This window comes from Condylostylus longicornis, unplaced genomic scaffold (genome assembly GCF_029603195.1).
Source record: "Condylostylus longicornis isolate FDR11 unplaced genomic scaffold, ASM2960319v2 ptg000048l, whole genome shotgun sequence".
Lineage (NCBI taxonomy): Eukaryota > Metazoa > Arthropoda > Insecta > Diptera > Dolichopodidae > Condylostylus > Condylostylus longicornis.
The window spans coordinates 985,658-1,005,767 of record NW_026578017.1 but is presented as its reverse complement, the minus strand read 5'-3'; the positions used below and the strand labels follow the sequence as shown (position 1 = coordinate 1,005,767).

The window sequence follows — 20,110 nt, the reverse complement described above, 5'->3', positions numbered from 1 at the left end:
AAAAAATAAAATGTTTACATTTTTTTGTATGAAATTCTAAGTCGCTATAATAGTTTTTGATTAAAATTAAATGCCAAAATAACTCCGTAAGTAATAAATCCATCTATTGTACGTTAGGAATACTATTTCTTAAAGGAACGCAGATATTGCGTTAACAATAAGCTGGAATATCCGGAAATAGCTGGAATTGGAACAAAAATAGTGTAGCCACAGTTTATCGTAAATAACCGGTTTATATGATTTCTACCATATTTACTTAATATTCTTTTTAAATCAAAATTTCCATTTTTGTTTCGATTATCTTCAAATTTTATTTTCTCACAAAGATACCGTATAAAAAGGTTAATATATTATATTTAAGCAAATTCAAATTTATATATGTATGTGGTGCTATCTTTTGTTGATTATTTTTTTTTACGGTATTGTTTATTTAAAAACTGGTGTGTATAAATGAAAGCATAATGAAAAAAATTTGACAGTATTGACATATTTTTGGCATCATTTTTATCTGAACATTAAACAAACAACAAAATAAATTGAAAAAATATTTGTGTTTACAAATGTTGCAAATTTACTATTGAAAAATTTAATCAATTAAAATTAAATAAGAAAAATTAGAGGTAAGTTTGAATTTTTATTAGCTGTTAGACTTATATTTTTATGTTATGTTGAAAATTTTGTTTAAATAATCGTAAATTATTTTTTAAATTTATTTTTTTAACTTATAGATTTTCTTCTTTGTTTAAGAAAATAAAAAGATAAAATTCTTATTTTTATGAACCAAAGACCTATTTCAATCCCTTTGAAAATATAAAGACCTCAAGTGGTTTATTCGATTTATATTTGCAAAGCGAAATCCGGTGTCTCAGATTTTAACTACTAAATCAGGTATGTACATACATACATACATATGTATGTATATATGAATCCATTATCATAATATGCTATATTTTATTCTCTTTATTATTTTAGCACACATAAGTATATTATATTCCCTTGAACTCCGTAAGTCATATCTATGACTGTTGAATTTTTGGAAAATTTAATTGTGAATCTAACTTTAATTATCAAATTTTTAAGGAACAGATTTGTGAGCAGGTTTTATAGAAGTTAAAGTAAGTATTAATTTTTTTTATATGATTTATAATTTTCAAAGTTTATTTTCAATCTAAAATATTTCAAAAGAGTATAGAACACATCAGAAAAGTAAGGAGTACTTTAAGTTGCTTTATATCTTTATTAGCCATGAAAATAGTCGAGTGGTCAGAGTTATAACACATAATAATATGTTACCATAGATTTTGAGTAATTGTCGTTTACATATCGTAGAATCTATTTGAAATGGCCATCCTAATTTATTGTATCTGTTTGCTAACCAAAAGTTCATTAAAAACGGTTTTTTTTTCTCTTCAAAACATTAAATATTATTTTTAACCAGCATTTGCTAAAAAAAAATTTTACTAGTGCACTTGCACTTTATTTAATAAACGAAATTTTTACATAAACAAATTTCTCTTAAAAAGCTTGATCATATAAATTATCGTAAAAAATGTTTACTCTTATTGATATTTATAATTATTTATGTATGTTACATTATTATATTGTGTACATATTTATGTGTTATTGTGCTTATATAAAAGTGACATGATTTGTTTCTGATCATTTTTGAAATTGTAGATTGATGTAATTTTATTATTTTTACTTTCATACTAGAAACTAATACCGAACTTATGAGTATAAGCTTCTAAATACTCATAATTTTTACAGTTATATCTGATTCCTACATTTTCTAATCGCCTTTTTTAAGTTTATTTTGATTTCATCATTTAGTGAAAAAATGTTCGTTTTGTTCCTTTATAATATAGTCTTTTTAGAGCAAATTTAATATTTCGCTTTTGTAGTAGATTATTATATTAAACAATAAGGAATAACAGTGAAATTAACAATAAATTGTCTTATGCCTGCAATTAAATCACTTCATTAAGTTATATTCAAATTCAAATACCGATATATAAATAATTAATCATTGTTTAATGATATAAATTAATATAATTATCTAGCTCAATTGTTTTTAAATGTCCTTATTTTTTCCCCAGCTTTAAGATATTAAATTATTTTACACAAACGGGTTGAACTTGAATAGTAATTTTATTTCTTTTTACTTTTTGTCGAATTTTTGAATATATCATGCTATCATAACTCCAAATTTTAAAGGAAAACAATGTGTAGTTATAAACTAGTATAATACTGAAACTTTAAGCCCGTTTTTTTTTCAGCTATAAAATTACAAAAAGCTTTAATTATTTACATACGTTATATAATAAAACATGTTTCGAAAAGTTTTTTTTAATTTAATTTGCATGTTCATAACTTAGTTACGTTTCTGTTTTCTTTAATATTTTTACAATAATAATAATTGATATGATGTTCTGGAAATAAAATTAAAAAAAAAAATAACTATAATTTATAAAATATTGACGTGAGATTTTTTTTAATTACTTGTTTTTTTTTTTCTTATTCATCATAATTATATCTTTATTTTGTTACCTTTTTTATATATGTAAAACGTGCATTTTGTACATATTTGTTTAAAATAATTATTAAGAGTCATTGTTTGTGATACGAGCTCATAATAAAATAATGTGTATGTATATAAATTTAAGGTAATTTAATAACACTTGCAGTCACGTGCACTACTTTCCAGATTTGCGAATCTAACGAGACTATGTATTCTCATGAAAAATTAAAACGTCTGTAAACTGGTATAAGAGATTTTGTGTCTCTTACTTCAAAATTTCTGGTTTTCGCAACTGATTTTTTTAATATTTTTTAAACTATAATATTCTGATTTTTTTTTTATGATTCCAATAATTCTAAATTCTGTTATAAAAATTCGCAAATAATAAGTTGTATTTTGTTCACAACAAAATAAAATGTTTATTAGAGTAAAAATATTTGGTTGAGCTTTGTTATATTAAAATAATTATATTGTGTTATGTTGAGAATTTTAAACTTAATTTAATTCTTTTAACATTCTTATACTTTATAGATGAAATCTTAGTTTTGATTGAACTTATATTTCCAGTTAGATAATTTTTTCTGCATTATTTTTTGCCAATCTTTTTAGATAACTTTAAGGTTAGTCATTTTAGTTAAAGCATTCAGATTTTGATAATTTTTTTTAACTTCAAGCAAAGCTATGATAGCGAAATTAAGAATTCTATTAACTTGTACATAGAGTTAACTTTTGATTTAATATAACTTGAAATTTAATCAAACTTCGATTTCTATTACATATTTCATATATGTACCTTCGAGTTCGACTTAATAGAATTATGTAAGTGGAAGTTATAAAAAACAGCATTTTTTTAAACATGATATTAATAATTGCAGTTTAGTATATTACATATTGTTAAATGTACGCACGAGTTTAGCTGAAATTGTTTTGAAATGTCTAGACCTTGGTTAGTTTGTCACTCATGCTCTTTTGTTTTCTTATTTTTAAATATGATGGGGTCTATTTTTCTTTTTTCCTTTATTTTTTTGTTTCATTGCTAGTCTTTATTTTTTTTGAAAAAAAAAAATTTAAATTTGTTATAAAAGTTTTTAAAATATTTAAAATATTTATGTTGTATTAAATATTTGAAATTCATGTCATTTACTCCCAACCACTATTAGACTAGAGTATAATATTTAAACTTGATTGGAATATATTATCCACATATTATTTAAGTTGATTAAAAACTAGGATTACAAATAAAAATAATTTTGTTTATCCCTGATTACTCTATTCATTTAAATCACAAAATAAACTTATTTGCAAAAAAGGCTGCTTTATTGGTTGATTAGTTTAATTCAACAAAGTAAACTGTAAGATCTTCAAAGAGAACCAAGTTAATATTGATGCACAATTCGGCAATAGTATCCAATAAATTGAACTGCATGTTTTTATTCGACGCTTTTGTATTTTGGTAAGTAAACAAACAAAATTAAGGCACAAGGTAGTTGCAAAAGTTTTGTTCAACTTTTTGTATATTTTCAAAAAAACTCTTACTTATACATTTCTAAGTATGTTGAGGTTATTGGAAAGATTATGTTACCCTAAAAAACACGTTTCAAAGAGTGAAATAAAGTATGAATTTTTTAGCTAAAATAAAGCAGCAACTTTGCAGTGTTATAAAATAAAATGAAAAATAGAGGCAAGTTGTGTTGCAGTAAAATGATTCAATAATAATTAATAAAAAGAGCTTCTAAGAGAATATTGTTACCATTTGTAATAACTATAGTACAATTAGGATTTTATTAATTGCCATATCAGTTGAATTTATAAATACGAATTACACATTTATACTTTTAATTTATTTATTCCTTATGTAAAAATAACAAAGAAATAAGTGAGAGACGAGTTCCAAATTTAATTCTTCTTTATGATGAGATTAAAGAAATAACTGAAACATTTTCAAAAGCCAATACATACGAACATTTTTAGCTTCTTATGAGATGCTTGTTTATGAAATCGAAAAACCAAATAAGAAGATTGCGCGAATTCCTGGCTTCTATACTTTTACATTTCATATTTTTCAGCTGTAACCTACGTACTTTAGACTTTTGCTATTATCTACTTAAACTATACCTTAACTAGGCAAAAAATAAATTATAATGGATACGTTGCCGGATCTGTAAATGTTTTAAATAATTTATTTAAAGTAAACCGTATTTTGCAATAAAATAAAGATTCCTACAAAATATAAAATAAAACGTGAAAAAATTAAGTTGACCGTGTCAACTCTGTGATACCCTTACGAATTTGTTATCCCATGTGCGAATAAATATGCCATAGCTGACCATGGGGCTGACTATGACTTTAAGTAGCCTAATTACCATATTAATATATGCAAAATTTCAGTACTGTATTTTCAATATTTTCTTAGATATGGCCAAACTACTATTGAAGTTGTGTGGCAGCTACCAGAAAGAGCCAAGCAATTTCAGTGAATTTTGTCATACACATTAGCCCTACCGCAAATTCTTTAACGTCAAAATTTTGTTTTCAGTCTGCAAACTGTCTGACGTATAAAACTTTTACGGACAGAAATGTAGTAAACTTTTTACCCGTAATTGACTTTGAATTTTGATCATCCGTAAACGTCAAAACAAAAAAAAAAATTTTTTTAGATTTAAAACAATTTTATACTTACATATTAAAAATTAACAAAACAAATATTTTTTATATTATTTTTGAAGTAATGATAGTCACTCAATACATCAAATTTATTTACTGAATTACTACGTCAGACTGTCTGCATGTAAAAAAAAAATCTACAATTTTGACGCTTAATTGACTTTTTTTAGACCTTTAAGAATTTAAGCTTTGACTGAAAGTAAAAACGCAGTAGAGTATTCGTAAACTCAGACAACTCAGATTTTGTAAAATTTGACGTTTAAGAATTTACCAAATGATAGTCACTCAATACATCAAATTTATTTACTGAATTACTGCGTCAGACTGTCTGCATGTAAAAAAAAAAATCTACAATTTTGACGCTTAATTGACTTTTTTTTAGACGTTTAAGAATTTAAGCTTTGACTGAAAGTAAAAACGCAGCAGAGTATTCGTAAACTCAGACAACTCAGATTTTATAAAATTTGACGTTTAAGAATTTGCCACTACTAATATATTCGCTTATGTGAAATTTCAAATAACATCCGCTATTATAGTTTCTAAGATAAAGTCAAATCATTTTTGAAGTTGTATGGGAGCTATTAGAAAGAGCCAAGCAATTTCAACAACTCTCATCAAGTACATTGGCCCTACTAATATATTTATGTGAAATTAAATATCAAAGCTCTAATAGTTTCTAAGTAAATTTTTAAGTTGTATGGCAGCTATTCGATCATATCCAATTTAAATAGGGTTCTGGTATTTGCTATAATGAACCATTTGTGAAAAATCATTGGTGAAATTATCTCCATTAGTTTTGACATTATCGTTGGGACGGACGGATGGGCGGACATTTTGGACCCTTCGAGCATACATTCATACGGGTATAAAAATGTTACAATAGTGGAATTACAAAATTCAAGGTATATTATTGTAAAAAGAAAAAAATGAGTTTTTTTTAAATTGCATTGCATTTTATTTGCATAGATGTTATTTATTATAGTGCAAAATATATCTTGCATAGAATTTTTCAGATGTATGCTTTTAAAATCGAGTATCTACTTACATAATAAATATGGACATTATATGAACATGAGTGTGTACATACTTTCTTATAAAATACATATCATTATAGCTTTCAAGTTTTTACAATTAAAACATAGTGGGGATGAAAATTTATTTTTTTTTCAATTTTGTTTTTATTGTTATTCTAAAACACATACTTCAAATCATAATACCACGTGTATCACGAATTAAACATGTAAATGTAAATGTTAGCATTATAAATATATAATGCTTACGTATATAAGAATATACAAAATATGTATGTAAATACCTATGTAATAATAATTACTATATCTATGTACAAATTAACAAAAACCATAACACAAAATAATTACTATGAATTCCCGTGTATCGTATATATGTATAACTTTAAATGTTAAAATGTATTTATAAATGCATAATATGTACAGCATGTGGGACGTGGGTATATGTGATTACGGTGGAAAAAAAATTGCGCGAAAACAAAAAAAATTATTTTCTAGATTCTAGAATTTAACAAGTTTTGTGTTTTTTTTTTCGTTTTATATTATTCTTGTTTTTAAGAAGAGTTGAAACAAAACAAGCTTTTAATGGAATCTTATATGCTATATACACACATATGTAATCACATATTGTGTACAAAAGTCACCAATGCATATTAAAAAAAGTAATAATTTTTTGTCTTTATGAACCGATAAATGTTAAACATTTTTATAAATGTTCATACTCTTATACATATCCCATATATATATATGTGTGTACATATGTACATAATGTAAGTATCTCATCACAGAGAAAAGAAAATTTCTAACTGATAAAAAAATATAAAAATATTTTTTTCAGAACGATTTTTGAGAATGTGTGAGAGAACGCTTATAACAAGTTTAGTAAAAGTTATTAAACAGCTAAAATTTCATCTTTCAATTCAGGTTTAAGGTAACTTTTTCGCGTTTTTTTTCTCAGTATTTTTTTTCTTTCCTCTTTTTTTTGTGAATCATTTGATTTTTTTGCTTGAATCATTTAAAATTTTATTATATAATGAAAACTGAAAATTTTTTAAGACATTTTATAAATAGAAAAATAATAAAAAATGGAACGTAATAATTGGGAGAAAAAAATATGTTTTTTCTCGAATTTGTATGATCACTTACCCACAAGTTTTATTTTCTTTTATAATTTTCTTGTTCAGGTTTTTTTTTTTTGATTTTTTTTTATTTTATTGTGTATTAGTTTTGATTTACTTGGTTTATGTAAAATTAATTTGCTCTAAGAATAATCAATTTTTAAAAATTTTTATTTAAAGTTCTTTAAAAACGATACTTCAGAGAGGATTATGGAAATGGAGTGGGGTTGCAAGAGCAAATTGTTGGGTTAGAGGGGGGTGAGGTAAATTAACTGATTTTTTGATCCCGTGGCGTTTTACTTATAAATGCATATGCATATTTTAAATTTTATATTTTACACGAAATTCTAGATACCTAATGCAAATTGTACATAATGTATATATGTATGCACCAGAGTTGAAAATAAAATGGAATAAATGCTTTTCTTGGAATTTTGGAAAAAGGTTGTCAAAAAAATTCATTAAACTTTATCCAGTCTATATGGTTTTAGTTTTTGCTTTAGTTACATTACAATAAATATTATATGTACATACAAACATTATGCATAAACATTTGATTATGTATTAATAAACTATCATTTCCTAAAACAATAATATAGCTATGTACTCGTACCACCAAAACTTGGGGTTATTGTTGTCCAGAATAAACCAAGATAAATGGCTTCACGAGATATTCACTCATTCTTGACGGCACTCATTCTTTTTTATAAGAAATTTTTAAGTTACAACTGAGAATGAATTTGAATGAAATAAAAAATTTGAAATAAGAATTTAAATTACGCATTATTTATTTCAAACAATTTGACTTGAATTTTTGTTGATAAATTAAGTATTAAAAATTGAAAATGTAATATATTATTATACAAAAATTCAACATTTTTTCTTGTGTGAAGTTATTTTAAATTTAAGTACAACATCAAAATTAAGAAAGTAATGAGAAGAATGTATAAAGAGTTTTATAAAATAATATTATAAAACTCATTTTTGGACTATCAAATTACTGCGGTTGATTTTTCTTACAATAAAATATTATGTTATTATAACACTTCAGCTATTATACATATGTTTTATTTTTTCTTGCCTTTATCAGGATCTTGGAGACTCTAAGAGGTCTTTGTTTTAAACGAAATTCGTAGACCTTCTCACTTTCGCAAATTAAAATAAGTTTAAAAAATTGTCTTTGTGTGCTTAAATTTGAAAAAACTTACAAAAAATTTTTACTTCCCTTTTAAAATACTTATTATATGATTCTTTGATTTAAGTTTTCTTCAAATTGTGATTGACATAATTTCATTTCATATAAGCAAACTTATACTTACGTTGTTTTGTTACACTCTAATTAGAAATTCATTTAAATTTAATGAATATAAGTAAAAATAAAAGCATGAATAATACATACATATGCACGTAAATTATTTCCTTACTTGGATAATTTTAGTAGATGCGAGTTACACAAATATCTCGACCCTCAAATGGTTTTGTTTGATTTAAGTTTTTTCTCGCAATGTGCACATTCACTATTGGGTTTGTTAGTACAATTGGATTCGATAGTACCAACTTCTCAAATGAAATGGTTTTTTGATGACATTTTTAATAAATATTTCTGTTTAGACCTTATTCGATGGGCGAATTTTACTCTGTATTATTTACCTTCAAATTTTAAATTTGGTAGTTGTCGTTTTCTATTCATGTACTTGTAACCTTGTGGTTTAATGGTACCGAGTCTTTTTTAATTTACTTCTTAATAATTAAGTATATTTGTCATTAAAACAAAGTCACTTGACGGTGATTGAATTTTGTATATTGTTAGAAAAAAGAACCGAAATACAAAAAAAAATTCACTCGAACATATTAAGCTACGGGTATTGTACTCATTAATGTCATACAGTGAGTACAATAAAAGTGTTCTTTTATTTACTATTTAATTTAATCGAATCTATAAAATATTTACTCAATGTAATTAGTTATTTTTTATATGTATTTGCTCTAGGGTGAACGAAACTTGTTGAAAAAACAGCTAAATTTGAAAACATTAAAAAAATATGCTCATAATACAACATGTTTCCTATTGCGGATCGCCAACTATTAAAATTTATTGAAATTAATGTTTTTTCTTTAAGTAGTACAAAATTTAAATTTAATTGTAAGATTTTCTATCATTTATTTATTAATATAGCTATTAGAAGCAAGTGAAATATACGAGTAGTTTTGAAGTATTCAATTTTGGAAATCATAATATCAAATTAAAAATTTCATTTCTGTGGTAATAAAAAATTATTTTATTTCGTGATAAATATAAATAAACTTTAAATTTAAATTTTTTTAATTTGGATGTGCAATTTATAATTAATGAAATATCGATCTCGACAATCGTAAACTAAAAATCTCAAAAATTGTAGTTTTGAGATATTTCAGAAAAAACCGTTAACCCATTATTTAAAACATCTATTAATACACTTTTGCGGAATTTCAAATGTCCATAATTTCGGTTAGGTTATGCGAAACACCAAAATGAACAACTTTCGTACACAAATTTTGCCTTAATACCCATTAGGTTTATTTAACGAATCTGGCAGGTTCTGTAAATAATAAATGTATTATTAATATATCAAACAAATAAAAAATTAGATAATCACCCATATATTCTCTTAAACTCATTTCTATTGTAGTGTCACAATATTATTATCATCAGCCAAGTATCTAAATTTTTATATATAGTAAATCACCAGTTTTTAATTATTAAAACTTAATGCTCTTAAAAAATTGCGACTTTATTATATCATGCATACATAAATAGTGCCGTAAAATGATTGCAATGGTAAATCATTAATTAATTTTTTTTCAAAGAGAAGGCACAACCTAATTAACCCATGTAAGCAAAAATTTGTGTTTTATTTTAAATTAAAATCATTTTAAATAGCAAGAAAAAACATTTTCGAGTTAAATTTTGAATTTTCAATTAAAATAAAAATTATTTTTAATAACGCAAATTAAGAATATAAGGTTTCATTTAAGAGTTTTTGTTCTTGTTTCGAACAGCGAACAGCGCTCGAAAGCTATTATAATTTTATAACTCCGATTTCTACCCCAAGAAATTGACATGTGAGATATAGACAAAAATATATATTTTCAGCACTTAGCTATTTTTGTCCGTCCCTTGATTATAAAAGTTACGGTATCCGACTCTAAAAATAATTAAGTTATATCTGAGAAATTTCAAAACATGGGGTTTTTAAGTTTATATAAACGAGTTTGGTAACAGAACCTACACATAGATAAAATTTCGATGGGGTTATATATTTTGTTACAATATATCTGTCATTAAACTCTTAAAATAGTTTCGTTATTGCTCGAAACCTACATAAAGACTAATGTATTCATATATTCGTATATGAAAGAGTTTGGTAATAGGGAATTGTTTTTTTAAATCAAGCTCTACTTATGTGACTTCTTAGAATAGTAATATATCATAAAAAATAAACAAGTCATATGTATATCGAAGAATATAAAGTCTGAGTATTCAGTTTTTTCGTAACATACATAGTTTGACAACTGAGCCATTGATGTTTCAAAGATTTTTAGAAATAATTTACTCACAATACAAAATTTAAAAGGCTATAGTGCTAAATTTTTTTTAGAACAAGTTTAGTGACTAGGCAAATATTCTATACTAAAATACAAACCAGGAGGTTATTAAAACTTTTTTCAGCTATCATATTATTTTGGAAAAAATTGGCATGGGTGTCCCAAAGTTCACAAGGTCAACTCTATTTTTTTTAGTTATTTATTATTTTGTTTTTGAGTTTTACTTTCCTAATTTTATGAAGTAAATTTATTACAAAATTTTTAAGATACCTGCTTTTGCATATGTGGAAGATCCGACTTATTATAAAATAATTTATTTTAAATAATTATATTTTAAATAGGCATAAAATTTCAAGTATGTACTTTAAAATTGATATTTAATTATTTTTTAACTTAAATAATATCAACGTAATTATCCCGTTGTGAAAGTTAATCATGTCAAGTCTGTTTCAAAATTTTAAGGCCATAATTCGCATGTCTAGAAAAAAACGTCAATATTGCTTAAGTTTTACGCAATTAATGCCCTAGACTAGCTATATAATTTGATTCAATCTTATTTGTTTTTCTCTTAAAATTTTATATTTTAATCAAAATTAATTTAAATTTTTCATACTTAAAAATTCTGCATTGATTCATTAAAATTCATAATTGATTAATTTATTTTTTGAAACTAAAGGTTTTTTTATTCAATCTGAGATTTGAATTTAATTGCATAATTTAAATAACTAATTAACAAAAAGTTACTAATATATTACTTTCGTGAGTACTGTAGCTGCTTTTAATAAAAATATAACTCTATTAAAATTAATAAATAATTGTAACAATTTCCATAAAAAAATACTATATTACAATTTATAAATCGAATTTCGAATTATAATCAAATTTACGTAATATATTATTGAAAGTGTTCCAGAATTTTATGAAATATAATGAAATGTATTGTCTCTAAAACACAGATTCAATTAATACAGACAAATGAACAAACAGATTTTTTGTTTATTCACAATATATTAATTTATGTTACTTCGTCGTTTAATAAAATTTTCCAACATGTTTGCTTTTAAATATTCTTATTTTAAATCTGTAATATTGATAAATTGTGAAACGACATGGATTAGGAGTTGAAAAAGCTCACTTACTTTATTTTGATCGAATAAAGTGTGGTTGATTTATTAAATAAAATGTTGATTTCAATAACAAAAAATGATTTTTTGATTTAGAAAAATATTAGTTTTGGTTGCCAATGTCAAATATCCGCCTTGTTAAACTCTAGAGAGATTGCTATTGTAGACTTTTTCAAGACCTTTTCAAATGTTATGGTAATACAAATGACAATAATTCGTAATTTTGGTCGAACCAAACTAATCATATCGGTCTAATTTTTTAAAAGACGTTTGACTTTGAACAACATTCCGCATGAACCTATTTCGTGATTATTTTAAGACCTTTGCCGGAATGCGTACAAGGAAATTCAAGTCAGCCAATCTTATACATTTCCTATACCAATCTGCATGGAGTAAAAATGTATATCTGTGTCTAGCTAAAGTTTATAGTTCAAATGAGCGCTCTAAGAGCGGACGGACAAGCTAGATCGACCTGAAATTTGATTTTGAGCAAAAATATGCAATTCTATTTAAGATCCTAAATGTTTTCCTCTTGGCGGTTAATACGCCGCAACTCAGTTAATATTATAATATATTGATTGATATACATATATAAAAAATAATAAAACGCATGTATTCAGTTTTTAAAAAATTTTGTTTTAAAATTTTAAAAGTTATCTAGATTGGCTTTATTATTTAGCTTACGGAAATCAAAAGAAACATTATCATCAACTTGAATTTGCTTGAATTCTTGAATTATTCGCTTCTTTTCTCGAAGAATTTTCTATAATAACTAAGAGCGAACCGGCACTTTAGCGTAATTTAGGGAAACAAACAGGAAAAACGGGTGAGAAAGAATGTTTATTGAGTAACATTTAATGCTAGAAATCATATTGATTTTAATGTAAATGCATTTTTCTATGGATTTCTGTTAAATTCCAATTGAAGCACTTATTCGGATCAATTTATGAAGTCAGCGTCTTTATAATATAAATTAATACTATATGCGTAAGTTTTGTTCAATAAATAAATTTAATAAATGAATGAAAATAAAAATGTATTGAACTCAATCGTTAAAGTCGTTAAAATTATTTCATATGAATGATTGTATCCTCCTTTAAATTAAAATATGCGCACATGCCTCTTGTTTTTATATTACATATACGGACACAAATATCCTTTTTTGAAAACACAATAAAAGAAAATTAAACTGAATGTATAAAAACGGGGGTAAAAAAAAAAAACACTTTTGTCAAAAAACAAAATCCGGAATTGTATAAAATTTTTTCCTATTTTATTTTAATATTAAAACTTAAAATAATTTTTTGTACATTTAAATCAACCCCTCGTTGCGATCCAACTTCCCTATGGCCACAGATATAAAAAATATATGTATTTGTGTATAAATATAATACAAGTTTATTCAAAATTGTGAATGAGAAAATTATTTCTTAGTAACAACTGCTGCTAGAAACTTAATGAAAAACTAAAATTGTACACCCTAATCAATGCATTTCATTTTAAGGTTGTTAACAAGGATGCCAGTAAAATATAGACACATGTGCATGCATGTGAATAAAAATCTCTTTAGAAGTTCGAAAAAATCCCATTAGAAACCAAAATTATTTATTATTATTTTTTCATTCAAATTTATTGTATTTTGTTTAATTTGCTTCATTTTTGTTTCACATTTTCCAATATTTTGTGTCACAAAATTTGAAATTTTAATTTTGTCTTCTGCATGCATACGTGTGTTTTTAAAACATAATTTTTTCCACTTTTTACGTACAATAAGAGATTTGTTTAGTATTTTGCGGCCATTTTTTGTTTTTTTGGGGTTGCTTTGTACAGTTGCATATAGTCCCTTTCTATAAGAGTAAAAATAAATAGTTTATGAATGATGATGAATTCGGCCTTAAAATAATCATACATTTTAATCGCCTCCGTTATTATATGATGTATATTATTAGCCCCTTGAAACGACGGTTTTTTTATTTTTATCATATTTTTATTATTTTACCCTACCTGATCCATGACAAAAAAATAAATGAAATTTTCAGAGATTATAACCCCTTTTGAGAGAAAAAAGAATTGAACAGTTTTCCACAGAATAGAACTGAAAATATAGAAGAGTGAATAGTATGTCTGTGTTCATGTATATTTTTGTACATTGTATTTAAAATAGGGTAGAAAATATTATGAAATGATTGAGAAAATATTCTACAATTGAAGAAACTAGTACTAAAAAAAGGTGCAATCAAATGGAAGTAGAAAATTAAAACGACATACACACTTGCTTGGTAGTTAAATATTATCTTAAGAGGGCTTTAGTCAGCTACATATATACATCAAAAGTTTTGTTGAACATTGGTTAGAAGATGGAATTTATAAACGAAAATCAAATGAAATTTATTAAAATTAATTTATATTATACAAATAATATAAATTTAGAAATATGTTCTTGCTAGAAGGCACATTCAAAATTCTAGTCTCTTAATTAGGTATTTTATATTATTGACTGTTTAAATGGATAAAGCTTATCTAAATGTCTATGTTTCTCGCGAAATAAAAATTATTTATTTAACGTATTAGCGTGTTTATTTGTTGTGTCATTCAAAGATAGTTTATTAGAAACCAAACAAGAAAGTCGTTCTTGCCCCCTCCACCCCCTAACATTTTCAAAGCAATGAATAATATACATTAAACATTGCACATTGAACTTCTTATAACTTTATCATGTTTAATACAATATTAGTTATAGAACTAAAGCCTAGAATTAAACTTTCAGCATTTTGTTTTGCAATGTTTATATAGGGTGTAAATAATTTCAAGGATGATTTTTTGATCAATTTCTGCCCAAAAAGTTTTTGGTTTTGGGGGGGGGGGGCGATATACTAATTTTGGAGTTGTTGAATAATACCAGGTTTTTGCTGCATTGAATAAATGCTTATAACTTCGAAAACATTCTATAGAGCAACTATCGGGGTGCTTATTTTACAAGTAATTAACTGCTCTTTTTTTTCTATTGCGTGGAACGTGTTAAAAACATCCAATTAAAAATATTGAGCGTATGTTATGTTTGAATGAAAAGTATTACTTATCCATTTACTGAAAAAAGTACGACAGATAGAGGAGAATGTTATTTGGGTTAGGTAAGGTCGACGCGGATACCGTAAGTTACACATAGTGCGTCTACCAAAACTGCAAAATTTTTACGTAGAATATGCATTCTTCCTTTAGTTAAAGGTTTTGGTAAACAAATATAATATAATGTAAACTGGCAATTCTACTTTAGTCAGCTGTATACCTTTAATTACAAAAAAAAATTAATTTTCCACTTACATTTTGATGTTTCCCTCCTATTCTGTTTTCAATGCGTACTGAAAATTTGTCTGCAAAATATGTCAAGTTAGTGCTAATTTCGCTTGTTTCTGACATAATGGTATAAAGTGAATTTAGTACATTCTTACTTTCGTTAAAAATTCAGATTGTACCAAAAGTGATTAAGTCAAATTGACAGCAGATGTTTTATTTTGGTAGAAGGCGATAGTCTAAAATGGCCCGTTGTAATATCGCCGAACAGAATCCCCCGCCCTCGCGGGAACCAACACGAGGTTTTCAGAAACCGGTTAAATCTCTGGCATTTACATTCGCCAGATCCGTAGTTCGTAAAAAGAAAACTGAACTAACACATCTTCCCTCTATTCCCTGTCAAGCAGGACATAGACAAAGGAGATGGGTCAGCGTCTCCTCCTCCTCGTCACAGTAATTCCTGCAGAGACAGTTCGCAAGGTGATTCATCCTTTTGGTGCTTTCGCCAATAAGACAATAGCTCGTTATGATCCCTATTACAGCTCTAATGTCTCTCGGGCGGAGAGACATCAGATAACTGGTGTGACGCAGATCCAGCTTTGGCCACAGTTCCCTGGTGGCGTTGCATGTGGTTCCGCTCGTTCATCATTTATAGCATATTTTACTGACATAGAGGATCGCTTAGCGAGTCTGTGAAACTTTCCAGTTCGTGACAATGTCAATTATATTGAAAGGCAAGAGTCATGTCTATAAATTTATGCCAATTTTTAGCATTAAAGTGGGCTCTGAGCCCTTATAGTATAAAATAAGGTTAGTACTCAAGAAATATTCTGAAAATGACTACTCAAGAAATATTTTGAAAGTCACAAATAATTAATTTGAAGAGCCAAGTAGCCGCGTTACCTTCGTCCGTGTTCAGTATGCAGTCCTTGTTTGATTTGTATATCTGCATGCTTTCATGAACTTCCTCTGTTCTTTAATCTTAATATCTTCCGTAATTATGTACAGCAGCTACCACAAGCATTCAAGCAATTTCAACAATTTTTATCACACATAACAGCCCTAATAATGCACTTGTTTTCACAAGGTTTCTATATTATAATTCCAATAATTTCTCAGATATAGCCAAATAATTTTTTAAGTTGTATAGCAGCTATCAGAAGGAGCAAAGAAATTTCAACGATTTTTATCAAACACATTAGCCCTACTAATATATTCGCTAATATGAGATTTTGGTATAACATGCTTTATAGTTTCTGAGATATAGCCAAATAACTTTTGAAGTTGTATGGCAGCTACCAGAAGGAGCCAATTGGCCCTACTAATGTTTTTACTTGTACAAAATTTCAATGCCACAACTTTTATAGTTTCTAAGATATTTAATATCAAATAAATTCTAAGATATTTGAGTCTATATGTTAGGACTTAGACCATTATTTTTTAGCGTTACAAACGGTATTGCAAATTTAGTATACCCTTCGAAAATACGTTCGTACGGTTATAAACATACAAATAATACAGTCATACAGAAAAATATAAAATCACTTTTTTGAAGTAATTTTTAATATTCTTAATATTGATTGAACATGTTGATCTGTTAATCTTGATCTTGATCTGAATTTTTAATTTGGAAAACAATTGTTCACACAAATATGTGTTTCCGAACATAGCTAAAATGCGCTTAATTGATTTATAGGTAAATAATTATAAAATTTAGTAATATTCACTTGTCTAAATTTCGATTTCAATTGTAAATTTGCGTCAAATGTTTCAATATCAACAGAAAATGGAAAAGCAAATGGGTTAAATTCATTTTGAACATTCCTCATTTTTCAACACTTTCTTACTGTTCTAAATCAATTCTTGTAATAAAATTATAAGGATTAAATTTCACAGTTTTCAAAAATCGTAAACAGCCCGCAGAATTAAGAGCCCCATGCTGTCCGCGGTCCGCGTGTTTGACATGCCTGCCTTAAACAATGAATTTGATTCTGGAAATTTTTTGAGAAATTTTCGTACAAAACTGATTGGTGGGCAAATCCACGACCCGTTGGTTGATATATTTTTTGGCTCTGTTGTAACAATGTTCAGTTAAATGTTTCATTTTCCGTTTTTTAAAATTCCGAAGATGATAATAGTTGCCACTGAGCTTATGGCAATTATTCCCGACCACCTCTTTCACATGCCAATTCTATTTAAATAAGAAAGTCAGACACTCTAATTGAAAGATCTTTTACTTTACTTGAAGAGGAATCATACTGTGATATTGGCTATAAAAGAGCTTTTGAAATGAAATACATAATCAATATAACAAAAGTTGAAGCTAATGGAAAGGATTAAATTTTTTTAATTTTATATATTGGGCATTAATTTTTTTGAATTTTCGCTAATTTTTTTTTCAACAAGAAGTTAAATCTTATACTTTTAACGGTTTCGTTCCGTTTGCCGAAAAAAGGTTTGCAGAATCAATACTTTACCAAAAAATCAACTTCCCTATTTTTATTTTAAGTACACGATAATATTTAATTTTTCTTTTCTTTGCAATGTTCCCAAATTAAACCTTGTTCTGCTATAATTTTGAAATATTCTTCTACCAGTTTTTTCTGCCACTTAAATTATTGTGTATTAGTGGGTTAAGGTACAATGTTAAATGTAAGTGTGTAGGTACACATATACTTTTCAAATAAATAAAAAAAAAACTCTTTTGGATATCCCCCTTTTTTTTGCTGTTTTTTGTAGGGTAAACATAATTTCAAATATATAAAATTTTCTTTTATAATATAAAAGATAACCTTAAAAATTATAATGTGCATATACATACATACAACGTTTGCAAATACATATTTATACATTTGTACATATATATATATATAGATACAATACATATATGCAAACATATTTATGAATACATATGTATGTACATAATCATGTACATTGTACATACAAAGTATCCTGTTATGGCTTTGGTGTTATTTTAGTATTTTAGTTTTTCTTTGTAGATTTTGAAAGTTATTTTCAGGTGTTAGTTATAAAATTGTCGGCTCTGTTGGCTGTCATATGTGCATCCATGTTCAATAAACATAATAAAAAAGTTATTTAGGTGTACATACATATGTAACTGTGTATATATATATAAAATGTATTCATGAAAGAATGAACTTAACATGTGCATGTATGTTTTTTTGTTTAATGAAAACTGTACGAAAGCAAGGGCGCAATTCACCAACACGATCTAAATGTAAAGAAAAAACATATAGGAAAAATAATATAATGTGTATGTACGTACATATGTGCAAATGTACACGATCCCTTACAGTAATTATTTTTTTTCTTTTTATTTTTCGCTCGTTTAATTTTATTTTTTTATTTTGTACATTTTCTATTTTTTGATTAATTTTTATATACAAGGTATGAAAAATGCCTGGTTGATTTAATTTCGAACATCTGCTGAATTTTTTTTCAATAACAACACCATTATATAGTATTGCTAAAGAAAACCATTTCTTCACTGATTCTACCTTTTATTTAGTTCTCCTGTTGTAAAATTTATTTTTGTGTGCTGGCTTAGTGTTATTTACTTTTTTTTTGGATCGAAGTATTTTCGTGCTTTCTCTTTGTGTATGTGCGATGATTGTGTGAGAATTTTTAATAGGGGCTTTAGAGATTCAGCTTACTTTTTCTTTTTTTTAGTCTGTTATTTTTCTTTTTTTTCCTTTATATCTTATTGCATTATTTTAGATTTATTAAGTTGCGTCGCATTTAGTTTTTAAAAACGACTTACTTTTCAATATTTTCTATAATGGTATGGTTGGCTATGTTTCAAAAATACTGGGTGATTTTATTTTATTTTTATAAACGGGTAATTTTTTTTATTTTGACGGTTTTAAAATCGTCAGTTATTAAAAAAAATTTAGTAAGTTCATTTATTAGAGCTATTGAGTTACTAAATTATGTTAAAATCAAATTAAAATTGTTCAATAACTTAATCCTTGATGAAGATTTAAAATTAAATCGAAACGTTGGTGAAAAGTTAAAGAGCATTATTTTATTTTTTCCTACACCAGACTACACAAAAATTTTAAATACTAAAAATAAAGGACGCTACAATTAGAACTTCAAAAAAGTTATTGTTGAAGAAAATTTTTTTTTTCAAATATAAAACCTTTTGATAATCAAAAACCATAATCATAAAAAACAAGACCATAATCAAAAAAAACATATGCTTCGACAGTTGCAAGATTTTAAAAGTTTTTAAAACTCTAAATTTTTCTTTACAAAACTTGAAAAAACTTTAAACATTGAAAAAATGAGAGTGTCATCATTTTCTTTCATTTTTGTTCAAAAAGTATTATCCCAGACGCTTTGCATGCAAAAACTTTCTTATACCAGACAGGCCGAATATGTACATATTTAGGTACATATTTCTCGTCTGTGGTATTGCAGTAATTTTTCGTGCAGTTTTTAAGGTTTATTACACGGTGTTACACATTTGTTTAATGTCTAACTCTAAGGAATCTTAACATAATAACTATATACATGTGTACATGCAATATATTGAAAATTATCTCTTCCTCAAAAAAATTATAATTGCTTCAAGAAAATTTGATAGTTTCAAGGAAAGTTTTTAACCAAAATTCAAACTGTACAATTAAAAGTTCCACACACACCCATGCATTTCCGTTTATTTATTTATCCATGTATATATGCATGTATTCATGTTCTATATCGACCATATTTCGCATTTTCCTTAATTTTTTGTTGTTGTTCAAGCGGATTAAAATA

General features: G+C 26.0%; 1 protein-coding gene across 4 annotated transcripts in view; it reads left to right on the top strand.

Annotated features, from left to right (window-relative positions):
- Positions 1–517: 517 nt before the first annotated feature.
- The window catches only part of LOC129611052 (class E basic helix-loop-helix protein 22), a 75,754-nt gene continuing 56,161 nt past the window's right edge, over positions 518–20,110 (top strand). The window contains exons 1-3 of one of the 4 annotated variants that reach the window (XM_055523973.1): positions 518–620; positions 729–888; positions 973–1,115. The gene's annotated coding sequence lies outside the window, so the exon portion shown is untranslated. Of the gene's footprint in view, positions 621–728; positions 889–972; positions 1,116–3,924; positions 3,972–6,027; positions 6,085–20,110 lie in introns of those variants that run through there. The other 3 variants (XM_055523974.1, XM_055523975.1, XM_055523977.1) reach the window with 3 other exon arrangements.